Source organism: Microchirus variegatus, assembly GCF_963457635.1.
Source record: "Microchirus variegatus genome assembly, chromosome: 13".
NCBI lineage: Eukaryota > Metazoa > Chordata > Actinopteri > Pleuronectiformes > Soleidae > Microchirus > Microchirus variegatus.
Genome location: NC_139814.1, coordinates 411,837 through 426,832, shown reverse-complemented (window position 1 = coordinate 426,832; position 14,996 = coordinate 411,837).

Below are 14,996 nucleotides of genomic sequence, written 5' to 3'. Positions count from 1 at the left end.
ATTTGGAGATTTTCCATTTTTTTCTCCTGCCACATGATATAAACCTTAAAAAGTGAACTTAACATCTTTACAATGTTACTTCTGGACACTCAGTGTAAAATTGTGCAATTATTTCATTGTTTGGACTTGTTTTCTGTTTTTCTATGTTTATGTGTACATTAGAGTGAGATAAGCTCATTTGGAGATTTTCTATTCCTTTCTCCTGCCACATGATATAAACCTTAAAAAGTGAACATAACAGCTTTACAATGTTACTTCTGAACTATCAGTGTAAAATGTAGCAATTATTTCATTGTTTGGACTTGTTTTCTGTTTTTCTATGTTAAATTGCGCATTGGATTGAGATAAGCTCATTTGGAGATTTTCTATTTTTTTCTCCTGCCACATGATATAAACCTTAAAAAGTGAACTTAACATCTTTACAATGTTACTTCTGGACTCTCAGTGTAAAATTGTGCAATTCTTTCATTGTTTGGACTTGTTTTCTGTTTTTCTATGTTTATGTGTACATTAGAGTGAGATAAGCTCATTTGGAGATTTTCTATTTTTTTCTCCTTCCACATGATATAAACCTTAAAAAGTGAACATAACATCTTTACAATGTTACTTCTGGACACTCAGTGTAAAATTGTGCAATTATTTCATTGTTTGGACTTGTTTTCTGTTTTTCTATGTTTATGTGTACATTAGAGTGAGATAAGCTCATTTGGAGATTTTCTATTCCTTTCTCCTGCCACATGATATAAACCTTAAAAAGTGAACATAACATCTTTACAATGTTACTTCTGGACACTCAGTGTAAAATTGTGCAATTATTTCATTGTTTGGACTTGTTTTCTGTTTTTCTATGTTAACTTGCGCATTGGATTGAGTTAAGCTCATTTGGAGATTATCTATTTTTTTCTCCTGCCACATGATATAAACCTTAAAAAGTGAACATAACATCTTTACAATGTTACTTCTGGACACTCAGTGTAAAATTGTGCAATTATTTCATTGTTTGGACTTGTTTTCTGTTTTTCTATGTTAACTTGCGCATTGGATTGAGTTAAGCTCATTTGGAGATTATCTATTTTTTTCTCCTGCCACATGATATAAACCTTAAAAAGTGATATAACATATTTACAATGTTACTTCTGGACTATCAGTGTAAAATGTAGCAATTATTTCATTGTTTGGACTTGTTTTCTGTTTTTCTATATTTATGTGTACATCACAGTGAGATAAGCTCATTTGGAGATTTTCTATTTTTTTCTCTTGCCACATGATATAAACCTTAAAAAGTGAACTTAACATCTTTACAATGTTACTTCTGGACTCTCAGTGTAAAATTTTGCAATTATTTCATTGTTTGGACTTGTTTTCTGTTTTTCTATGTTAACTTGCGCATTGGAGTGAGTTAAGCTCATTTGGAGATTTTCTATTTTTTTCTCCTTCCACATGATATAAACCTTAAAAAGTGAACATAACAGCTTTACAATGTTACTTCTGGACACTCAGTGTAAAATTTTGCAATTATTTCATTGTTTGGACTTGTTTTCTGTTTTTCTATGTTTATGTGTACATTAGAGTGAGATAAGCTCATTTGGAGATTTTCTATTCCTTTCTCCTGCCACATGATATAAACCTTAAAAAGTGAACATAACATCTTTACAATGTTACTTCTGGACACTCAGTGTAAAATTGTGCAATTATTTCATTGTTTGGACTTGTTTTCTGTTTTTCTATGTTTATGTGTACATTAGAGTGAGATAAGCTCATTTGGAGATTTTCTATTTTTTTCTCCTGCCACATGATATAAACCTTAAAAAGTGAACATAACAGCTTTACAATGTTACTTCTGAACTATCAGTGTAAAATGTAGCAATTATTTCATTGTTTGGACTTGTTTTCTGTTTTTCTATGTTAACTTGCGCATTCGATTGAGTTAAGCTCATTTGGAGATTTTCCATTTTTTTCTCCTGCCACATGATATAAACCTTAAAAAGTGAACATAACAGCTTTACAATGTTACTTCTGAACTATCAGTGTAAAATGTAGCAATTATTTCATTGTTTGGACTTGTTTTCTGTTTTTCTATGTTTATGTGTACATTAGAGTGAGATAAGCTCATTTGGAGATTTTCTATTCCTTTCTCCTGCCACATGATATAAACCTTAAAAAGTGAACATAACAGCTTTACAATGTTACTTCTGAACTATCAGTGTAAAATGTAGCAATTATTTCATTGTTTGGACTTGTTTTCTGTTTTTCTATGTTTATGTGTACATTAGAATGAGATAAGCTCATTTGGAGATTTTCTATTTTTTTCTCCTGCCACATGATATAAACCTTAAAAAGTGAACATAACATCTTTACAATGTTACTTCTGGACACTCAGTGTAAAATGGTGCAATTATTTCATTGTTTGGACTTGTTTTCTGTTTTTCTATGTTAACTTGCGCATTGGATTGAGTTAAGCTCATTTGGAGATTATCTATTTTTTTCTCCTGCCACATGATATAAACCTTAAAAAGTGAACATAACAGCTTTACAATGTTACTTCTGAACTATCAGTGTAAAATGTAGCAATTATTTCATTGTTTGGACTTGTTTTCTGTTTTTCTATGTTTATGTGTACATCAGAGTGAGTTAAGCTCATTTGGAGATTTTCCATTTTTTTCTCTTGCCACATGATATAAACCTTAAAAAGTGAACATAACATCTTTACAATGTTACTTCTGGACTCTCAGTGTACAATTTTGCAATTATTTCATTGTTTGGACTTGTTTTCTGTTTTTCTATGTTAACTTGCGCATTGGAGTGAGTTAAGCTCATTTGGAGATTTTCTATTTTTTTCTCCTTCCACATGATATAAACCTTAAAAAGTGAACATAACATCTTTACAATGTTACTTCTGGACACTCAGTGTAAAATTGTGCAATTATTTCATTGTTTGGACTTGTTTTCTGTTTTTCTAGGTTTATGTGTACATTAGAGTGAGATAAGCTCATTTGGAGATTTTCTATTTTTTTCTCCTGCCACATGATATAAACCTTAAAAAGTGAACATAACAGCTTTACAATGTTACTTCTGAACTATCAGTGTAAAATGTAGCAATTATTTCATTGTTTGGACTTGTTTTCTGTTTTTCTATGTTAACTTGCGCATTCGATTGAGTTAAGCTCATTTGGAGATTTTCCATTTTTTTCTCCTGCCACATGATATAAACCTTAAAAAGTGAACATAACAGCTTTACAATGTTACTTCTGAACTATCAGTGTAAAATGTAGCAATTATTTCATTGTTTGGACTTGTTTTCTGTTTTTCTATGTTTATGTGTACATTAGAGTGAGATAAGCTCATTTGGAGATTTTCTATTCCTTTCTCCTGCCACATGATATAAACCTTAAAAAGTGAACATAACAGCTTTACAATGTTACTTCTGAACTATCAGTGTAAAATGTAGCAATTATTTCATTGTTTGGACTTGTTTTCTGTTTTTCTATGTTTATGTGTACATTAGAGTGAGATAAGCTCATTTGGAGATTTTCTATTTTTTTCTCCTGCCACATGATATAAACCTTAAAAAGTGAACATAACATCTTTACAATGTTACTTCTGGACACTCAGTGTAAAATGGTGCAATTATTTCATTGTTTGGACTTGTTTTCTGTTTTTCTATGTTAACTTGCGCATTGGATTGAGTTAAGCTCATTTGGAGATTATCTATTTTTTTCTCCTGCCACATGATATAAACCTTAAAAAGTGAACATAACAGCTTTACAATGTTACTTCTGAACTATCAGTGTAAAATGTAGCAATTATTTCATTGTTTGGACTTGTTTTCTGTTTTTCTATGTTTATGTGTACATCAGAGTGAGTTAAGCTCATTTGGAGATTTTCCATTTTTTTCTCTTGCCACATGATATAAACCTTAAAAAGTGAACATAACATCTTTACAATGTTACTTCTGGACTCTCAGTGTACAATTTTGCAATTATTTCATTGTTTGGACTTGTTTTCTGTTTTTCTATGTTAACTTGCGCATTGGAGTGAGTTAAGCTCATTTGGAGATTTTCTATTTTTTTCTCCTTCCACATGATATAAACCTTAAAAAGTGAACATAACATCTTTACAATGTTACTTCTGGACACTCAGTGTAAAATTGTGCAATTATTTCATTGTTTGGACTTGTTTTCTGTTTTTCTAGGTTTACTTGCGCATTGGAGTGAGTTAAGCTCATTTGGAGATTTTCATTTTTTTTCTCCTGCCACATGATATAAACCTTAAAAAGTGAACACAACATCTTTACAATGTAACTTCTGGACACTCAGTGTAAAATTTTGCAATTGTTTCATTATTTGGACTTGTTTTCTGTTTTTCTATGTTTATGTGTACATTAGAGTGAGATAAGCTCATTTGGAGATTTTCTATTCCTTTCTCCTGCCACATGATATAAACCTTAAAAAGTGAACATAACAGCTTTACAATGTTACTTCTGAACTATCAGTGTAAAATGTAGCAATTATTTCATTGTTTGGACTTGTTTTCTGTTTTTCTATGTGAAATTGCGCATTGGATTGAGATAAGCTCATTTGGAGATTTTCTATTTTTTGCTCCTGCCACATGATATAAACCTTAAAAAGTGAACTTAACATCTTTACAATGTTACTTCTGGACTCTCAGTGTAAAATTGTGCAATTATTTCATTGTTTGGACTTGTTTTCTGTTTTTCTATGTTTATGTGTACATTAGAGTGAGATAAGCTCATTTGGAGATTTTCTATTTTTTTCTCCTTCCACATGATATAAACCTTAAAAAGTGAACATAACATCTTTACAATGTTACTTCTGGACACTCAGTGTAAAATTGTGCAATTATTTCATTGTTTGGACTTGTTTTCTGTTTTTCTATGTTTATGTGTACATTAGAGTGAGATAAGCTCATTTGGAGATTTTCTTGTGCAATTATTTCATTGTTTGGACTTGTTTTCTGTTTTTCTATGTTTATGTGTACATTAGAGTGAGATAAGCTCATTTGGAGATATTCTATTTTTTTCTCCTGCCACATGATATAAACCTTAAAAAGTGAACATAACAGCTTTACAATGTTACTTCTGAACTCTCAGTTTAAAATGTAGCAATTATTTCATTGTTTGGACTTGTTTTCTGTTTTTCTATGTTAAATTGCGCATTGGAGTCAGTTAAGCTCATTTGGAGATTTTCCATTTTTTTCTCTTGCCACATGATATAAACCTTAAAAAGTGAACTTAACAACTTTACAATGTTACTTCTGGACTCTCAGTGTAAAATTGTGCAATTATTTCATTGTTTGGACTTGTTTTCTGTTTTTCTATGTTTATGTGTACATCAGAGTGAGTTAAGCTCATTTGGAGATTTTCTATTTTTTTCTCCTTCCACATGATATAAACCTTAAAAAGTGAACATAACATCTTTACAATGTTACTTCTGGACACTCAGTGTAAAATGGTGCAATTATTTCATTGTTTGGACTTGTTTTCTGTTTTTCTATGTTAACTTGCGCATTGGAGTGAGTTAAGCTCATTTGGAGATATTCTATTTTTTTCTCCTGCCACATGATATAAACCTTAAAAAGTGAACATAACAGCTTTACAATGTTACTTCTGGACTATCAGTGTAAAATGTAGCAATTATTTCATTGTTTGGACTTGTTTTCTGTTTTTCTATGTTTATGTGTACATCAGAGTGAGTTAAGCTCATTTGGAGATTTTCCATTTTTTTCTCTTGCCACATGATATAAACCTTAAAAGTGAACATAACATCTTTACAATGTTACTTCTGGACTTTCAGTGTAAAATTTTGCAATTATTTCATTGTTTGGCCTTGTTTTCTGTTTTTCTATGTTTATGTGTAAATCAGAGTAAGATAAGCTCATTTGGAGATTTTCTATTTTTTTCTCTTGCCACATGATATAAACCTTAAAAAGTGAACTTAACATCTTTACAATGTTACTTCTGGACACTCAGTGTAAAATTGTGCAATTATTTCATTGTTTGGACTTGTTTTCTGTTTTTCTATGTTTATGTGTACATTAGAGTGAGATAAGCTCATTTGGAGATTTTCTATTCCTTTCTCCTGCCACATGATATAAACCTTAAAAAGTGAACATAACAGCTTTACAATGTTACTTCTGAACTATCAGTGTAAAATGTAGCAATTATTTCATTGTTTGGACTTGTTTTCTGTTTTTCTATGTTAAATTGCGCATTGGATTGAGTTAAGCTCATTTGGAGATTTTCCATTTTTTTCTCCTGCCACATGATATAAACCTTAAAAAGTGAACTTAACATCTTTACAATGTTACTTCTGGACACTCAGTGTAAAATTGTGCAATTATTTCATTGTTTGGACTTGTTTTCTGTTTTTCTATGTTTATGTGTACATTAGAGTGAGATAAGCTCATTTGGAGATTTTCTATTCCTTTCTCCTGCCACATGATATAAACCTTAAAAAGTGAACATAACAGCTTTACAATGTTACTTCTGAACTATCAGTGTAAAATGTAGCAATTATTTCATTGTTTGGACTTGTTTTCTGTTTTTCTATGTTAAATTGCGCATTGGATTGAGATAAGCTCATTTGGAGATTTTCTATTTTTTTCTCCTGCCACATGATATAAACCTTAAAAAGTGAACTTAACATCTTTACAATGTTACTTCTGGACTCTCAGTGTAAAATTGTGCAATTCTTTCATTGTTTGGACTTGTTTTCTGTTTTTCTATGTTTATGTGTACATTAGAGTGAGATAAGCTCATTTGGAGATTTTCTATTTTTTTCTCCTTCCACATGATATAAACCTTAAAAAGTGAACATAACATCTTTACAATGTTACTTCTGGACACTCAGTGTAAAATTGTGCAATTATTTCATTGTTTGGACTTGTTTTCTGTTTTTCTATGTTTATGTGTACATTAGAGTGAGATAAGCTCATTTGGAGATTTTCTATTCCTTTCTCCTGCCACATGATATAAACCTTAAAAAGTGAACATAACATCTTTACAATGTTACTTCTGGACACTCAGTGTAAAATTGTGCAATTATTTCATTGTTTGGACTTGTTTTCTGTTTTTCTATGTTAACTTGCGCATTGGATTGAGTTAAGCTCATTTGGAGATTATCTATTTTTTTCTCCTGCCACATGATATAAACCTTAAAAAGTGAACATAACATCTTTACAATGTTACTTCTGGACACTCAGTGTAAAATTGTGCAATTATTTCATTGTTTGGACTTGTTTTCTGTTTTTCTATGTTAACTTGCGCATTGGATTGAGTTAAGCTCATTTGGAGATTATCTATTTTTTTCTCCTGCCACATGATATAAACCTTAAAAAGTGATATAACATCTTTACAATGTTACTTCTGGACTATCAGTGTAAAATGTAGCAATTATTTCATTGTTTGGACTTGTTTTCTGTTTTTCTATATTTATGTGTACATCACAGTGAGATAAGCTCATTTGGAGATTTTCTATTTTTTTCTCTTGCCACATGATATAAACCTTAAAAAGTGAACTTAACATCTTTACAATGTTACTTCTGGACTCTCAGTGTAAAATTTTGCAATTATTTCATTGTTTGGACTTGTTTTCTGTTTTTCTATGTTAACTTGCGCATTGGAGTGAGTTAAGCTCATTTGGAGATTTTCTATTTTTTTCTCCTTCCACATGATATAAACCTTAAAAAGTGAACATAACAGCTTTACAATGTTACTTCTGGACACTCAGTGTAAAATTTTGCAATTATTTCATTGTTTGGACTTGTTTTCTGTTTTTCTATGTTTATGTGTACATTAGAGTGAGATAAGCTCATTTGGAGATTTTCTATTCCTTTCTCCTGCCACATGATATAAACCTTAAAAAGTGAACATAACATCTTTACAATGTTACTTCTGGACACTCAGTGTAAAATTGTGCAATTATTTCATTGTTTGGACTTGTTTTCTGTTTTTCTATGTTTATGTGTACATTAGAGTGAGATAAGCTCATTTGGAGATTTTCTATTTTTTTCTCCTGCCACATGATATAAACCTTAAAAAGTGAACATAACAGCTTTACAATGTTACTTCTGAACTATCAGTGTAAAATGTAGCAATTATTTCATTGTTTGGACTTGTTTTCTGTTTTTCTATGTTAACTTGCGCATTCGATTGAGTTAAGCTCATTTGGAGATTTTCCATTTTTTTCTCCTGCCACATGATATAAACCTTAAAAAGTGAACATAACAGCTTTACAATGTTACTTCTGAACTATCAGTGTAAAATGTAGCAATTATTTCATTGTTTGGACTTGTTTTCTGTTTTTCTATGTTTATGTGTACATTAGAGTGAGATAAGCTCATTTGGAGATTTTCTATTCCTTTCTCCTGCCACATGATATAAACCTTAAAAAGTGAACATAACAGCTTTACAATGTTACTTCTGAACTATCAGTGTAAAATGTAGCAATTATTTCATTGTTTGGACTTGTTTTCTGTTTTTCTATGTTTATGTGTACATTAGAATGAGATAAGCTCATTTGGAGATTTTCTATTTTTTTCTCCTGCCACATGATATAAACCTTAAAAAGTGAACATAACATCTTTACAATGTTACTTCTGGACACTCAGTGTAAAATGGTGCAATTATTTCATTGTTTGGACTTGTTTTCTGTTTTTCTATGTTAACTTGCGCATTGGATTGAGTTAAGCTCATTTGGAGATTATCTATTTTTTTCTCCTGCCACATGATATAAACCTTAAAAAGTGAACATAACAGCTTTACAATGTTACTTCTGAACTATCAGTGTAAAATGTAGCAATTATTTCATTGTTTGGACTTGTTTTCTGTTTTTCTATGTTTATGTGTACATCAGAGTGAGTTAAGCTCATTTGGAGATTTTCCATTTTTTTCTCTTGCCACATGATATAAACCTTAAAAAGTGAACATAACATCTTTACAATGTTACTTCTGGACTCTCAGTGTACAATTTTGCAATTATTTCATTGTTTGGACTTGTTTTCTGTTTTTCTATGTTAACTTGCGCATTGGAGTGAGTTAAGCTCATTTGGAGATTTTCTATTTTTTTCTCCTTCCACATGATATAAACCTTAAAAAGTGAACATAACATCTTTACAATGTTACTTCTGGACACTCAGTGTAAAATTGTGCAATTATTTCATTGTTTGGACTTGTTTTCTGTTTTTCTAGGTTTATGTGTACATTAGAGTGAGATAAGCTCATTTGGAGATTTTCTATTTTTTTCTCCTGCCACATGATATAAACCTTAAAAAGTGAACATAACAGCTTTACAATGTTACTTCTGAACTATCAGTGTAAAATGTAGCAATTATTTCATTGTTTGGACTTGTTTTCTGTTTTTCTATGTTAACTTGCGCATTCGATTGAGTTAAGCTCATTTGGAGATTTTCCATTTTTTTCTCCTGCCACATGATATAAACCTTAAAAAGTGAACATAACAGCTTTACAATGTTACTTCTGAACTATCAGTGTAAAATGTAGCAATTATTTCATTGTTTGGACTTGTTTTCTGTTTTTCTATGTTTATGTGTACATTAGAGTGAGATAAGCTCATTTGGAGATTTTCTATTCCTTTCTCCTGCCACATGATATAAACCTTAAAAAGTGAACATAACAGCTTTACAATGTTACTTCTGAACTATCAGTGTAAAATGTAGCAATTATTTCATTGTTTGGACTTGTTTTCTGTTTTTCTATGTTTATGTGTACATTAGAGTGAGATAAGCTCATTTGGAGATTTTCTATTTTTTTCTCCTGCCACATGATATAAACCTTAAAAAGTGAACATAACATCTTTACAATGTTACTTCTGGACACTCAGTGTAAAATGGTGCAATTATTTCATTGTTTGGACTTGTTTTCTGTTTTTCTATGTTAACTTGCGCATTGGATTGAGTTAAGCTCATTTGGAGATTATCTATTTTTTTCTCCTGCCACATGATATAAACCTTAAAAAGTGAACATAACAGCTTTACAATGTTACTTCTGAACTATCAGTGTAAAATGTAGCAATTATTTCATTGTTTGGACTTGTTTTCTGTTTTTCTATGTTTATGTGTACATCAGAGTGAGTTAAGCTCATTTGGAGATTTTCCATTTTTTTCTCTTGCCACATGATATAAACCTTAAAAAGTGAACATAACATCTTTACAATGTTACTTCTGGACTCTCAGTGTACAATTTTGCAATTATTTCATTGTTTGGACTTGTTTTCTGTTTTTCTATGTTAACTTGCGCATTGGAGTGAGTTAAGCTCATTTGGAGATTTTCTATTTTTTTCTCCTTCCACATGATATAAACCTTAAAAAGTGAACATAACATCTTTACAATGTTACTTCTGGACACTCAGTGTAAAATTGTGCAATTATTTCATTGTTTGGACTTGTTTTCTGTTTTTCTAGGTTTACTTGCGCATTGGAGTGAGTTAAGCTCATTTGGAGATTTTCATTTTTTTTCTCCTGCCACATGATATAAACCTTAAAAAGTGAACACAACATCTTTACAATGTAACTTCTGGACACTCAGTGTAAAATTTTGCAATTGTTTCATTATTTGGACTTGTTTTCTGTTTTTCTATGTTTATGTGTACATTAGAGTGAGATAAGCTCATTTGGAGATTTTCTATTCCTTTCTCCTGCCACATGATATAAACCTTAAAAAGTGAACATAACAGCTTTACAATGTTACTTCTGAACTATCAGTGTAAAATGTAGCAATTATTTCATTGTTTGGACTTGTTTTCTGTTTTTCTATGTGAAATTGCGCATTGGATTGAGATAAGCTCATTTGGAGATTTTCTATTTTTTGCTCCTGCCACATGATATAAACCTTAAAAAGTGAACTTAACATCTTTACAATGTTACTTCTGGACTCTCAGTGTAAAATTGTGCAATTATTTCATTGTTTGGACTTGTTTTCTGTTTTTCTATGTTTATGTGTACATTAGAGTGAGATAAGCTCATTTGGAGATTTTCTATTTTTTTCTCCTTCCACATGATATAAACCTTAAAAAGTGAACATAACATCTTTACAATGTTACTTCTGGACACTCAGTGTAAAATTGTGCAATTATTTCATTGTTTGGACTTGTTTTCTGTTTTTCTATGTTTATGTGTACATTAGAGTGAGATAAGCTCATTTGGAGATTTTCTATTCCTTTCTCCTGCCACATGATATAAACCTTAAAAAGTGAACATAACATCTTTACAATGTTACTTCTGGACACTCAGTGTAAAATTGTGCAATTATTTCATTGTATGGACTTGTTTTCTGTTTTTCTATGTTAACTTGCGCATTGGATTGAGTTAAGCTCATTTGGAGATTATATATTTTTTTCTCCTGCCACATGATATAAACCTTAAAAAGTGAACATAACATCTTTACAATGTTACTTCTGGACACTCAGTGTAAAATTGTGCAATTATTTCATTGTTTGGACTTGTTTTCTGTTTTTCTATGTTAACTTGCGCATTGGATTGAGTTAAGCTCATTTGGAGATTATCTATTTTTTTCTCCTGCCACATGATATAAACCTTAAAAAGTGATATAACATCTTTACAATGTTACTTCTGGACTATCAGTGTAAAATGTAGCAATTATTTCATTGTTTGGACTTGTTTTCTGTTTTTCTATATTTATGTGTACATCACAGTGAGATAAGCTCATTTGGAGATTTTCTATTTTTTTCTCTTGCCACATGATATAAACCTTAAAAAGTGAACTTAACATCTTTACAATGTTACTTCTGGACTCTCAGTGTAAAATTGTGCAATTATTTCATTGTTTGGACTTGTTTTCTGTTTTTCTATGTTAACTTGCGCATTGGATTGAGTTAAGCTCATTTGGAGATTTTCTATTTTTTTCTCTTGCCACATGATATAAACCTTAAAAAGTGAACTTAACATCTTTACAATGTTACTTCTGGACTCTCAGTTTAAAATTGTGCAATTATTTCATTGTTTGGACTTGTTTTCTGTTTTTCTATGTTTATGTGTACATTAGAGTGAGATAAGCTCATTTGGAGATTTTCTTGTGCAATTATTTCATTGTTTGGACTTGTTTTCTGTTTTTCTATGTTTATGTGTACATTAGAGTGAGATAAGCTCATTTGGAGATATTCTATTTTTTTCTCCTGCCACATGATATAAACCTTAAAAAGTGAACATAACAGCTTTACAATGTTACTTCTGAACTCTCAGTTTAAAATGTAGCAATTATTTCATTGTTTGGACTTGTTTTCTGTTTTTCTATGTTAAATTGCGCATTGGAGTCAGTTAAGCTCATTTGGAGATTTTCCATTTTTTTCTCTTGCCACATGATATAAACCTTAAAAAGTGAACTTAACAACTTTACAATGTTACTTCTGGACTCTCAGTGTAAAATTGTGCAATTATTTCATTGTTTGGACTTGTTTTCTGTTTTTCTATGTTTATGTGTACATCAGAGTGAGTTAAGCTCATTTGGAGATTTTCCATTTTTTTCTCTTGCCACATGATATAAACCTTAAAAAGTGAACATAACATCTTTACAATGTTACTTCTGGACTATCAGTGTAAAATGTAGCAATTATTTCATTGTTTGGACTTGTTTTCTGTTTTTCTATGTTAACTTGCGCATTGGAGTGAGTTAAGCTCATTTGGAGATTTTCTATTTTTTTCTCCTTCCACATGATATAAACCTTAAAAAGTGAACATAACATCTTTACAATGTTACTTCTGGACACTCAGTGTAAAATGGTGCAATTATTTCATTGTTTGGACTTGTTTTCTGTTTTTCTATGTTAACTTGCGCATTGGAGTGAGTTAAGCTCATTTGGAGATATTCTATTTTTTTCTCCTGCCACATGATATAAACCTTAAAAAGTGAACATAACAGCTTTACAATGTTACTTCTGGACTATCAGTGTAAAATGTAGCAATTATTTCATTGTTTGGACTTGTTTTCTGTTTTTCTATGTTTATGTGTACATCAGAGTGAGTTAAGCTCATTTGGAGATTTTCCATTTTTTTCTCTTGCCACATGATATAAACCTTAAAAGTGAACATAACATCTTTACAATGTTACTTCTGGACTTTCAGTGTAAAATTTTGCAATTATTTCATTGTTTGGCCTTGTTTTCTGTTTTTCTATGTTTATGTGTAAATCAGAGTAAGATAAGCTCATTTGGAGATTTTCTATTTTTTTCTCTTGCCACATGATATAAACCTTAAAAAGTGAACTTAACATCTTTACAACGTTACTTCTGGACACTCAGTGTAAAATTGTGCAATTATTTCATTGTTTGGACTTGTTTTCTGTTTTTCTATGTTTATGTGTACATTAGAGTGAGATAAGCTCATTTGGAGATTTTCTATTCCTTTCTCCTGCCACATGATATAAACCTTAAAAAGTGAACATAACAGCTTTACAATGTTACTTCTGAACTATCAGTGTAAAATGTAGCAATTATTTCATTGTGTGGACTTGTTTTCTGTTTTTCTATGTTAAATTGCGCATTGGATTGAGTTAAGCTCATTTGGAGATTTTCCATTTTTTTCTCCTGCCACATGATATAAACCTTAAAAAGTGAACTTAACATCTTTACAATGTTACTTCTGGACACTCAGTGTAAAATTGTGCAATTATTTCATTGTTTGGACTTGTTTTCTGTTTTTCTATGTTTATGTGTACATTAGAGTGAGATAAGCTCATTTGGAGATTTTCTATTCCTTTCTCCTGCCACATGATATAAACCTTAAAAAGTGAACATAACATCTTTACAATGTTACTTCTGGACACTCAGTGTAAAATTGTGCAATTATTTCATTGTTTGGACTTGTTTTCTGTTTTTCTATGTTAACTTGCGCATTGGATTGAGTTAAGCTCATTTGGAGATTATCTATTTTTTTCTCCTGCCACATGATATAAACCTTAAAAAGTGATATAACATCTTTACAATGTTACTTCTGGACTATCAGTGTAAAATGTAGCAATTATTTCATTGTTTGGACTTGTTTTCTGTTTTTCTATATTTATGTGTACATCACAGTGAGATAAGCTCATTTGGAGATTTTCTATTTTTTTCTCTTGCCACATGATATAAACCTTAAAAAGTGAACTTAACATCTTTACAATGTTACTTCTGGACTCTCAGTGTAAAATTTTGCAATTATTTCATTGTTTGGACTTGTTTTCTGTTTTTCTATGTTAACTTGCGCATTGGAGTGAGTTAAGCTCATTTGGAGATTTTCTATTTTTTTCTCCTTCCACATGATATAAACCTTAAAAAGTGAACATAACAGCTTTACAATGTTACTTCTGGACACTCAGTGTAAAATTTTGCAATTATTTCATTGTTTGGACTTGTTTTCTGTTTTTCTATGTTTATGTGTACATTAGAGTGAGATAAGCTCATTTGGAGATTTTCTATTCCTTTCTCCTGCCACATGATATAAACCTTAAAAAGTGAACATAACATCTTTACAATGTTACTTCTGGACACTCAGTGTAAAATTGTGCAATTATTTCATTGTTTGGACTTGTTTTCTGTTTTTCTATGTTTATGTGTACATTAGAGTGAGATAAGCTCATTTGGAGATTTTCTATTTTTTTCTCCTGCCACATGATATAAACCTTAAAAAGTGAACATAACAGCTTTACAATGTTACTTCTGAACTATCAGTGTAAAATGTAGCAATTATTTCATTGTTTGGACTTGTTTTCTGTTTTTCTATGTTAACTTGCGCATTCGATTGAGTTAAGCTCATTTGGAGATTTTCCATTTTTTTCTCCTGCCACATGATATAAACCTTAAAAAGTGAACATAACAGCTTTACAATGTTACTTCTGAACTATCAGTGTAAAATGTAGCAATTATTTCATTGTTTGGACTTGTTTTCTGTTTTTCTATGTTTATGTGTACATTAGAGTGAGATAAGCTCATTTGGAGATTTTCTATTCCTTTCTCCTGCCACATGAT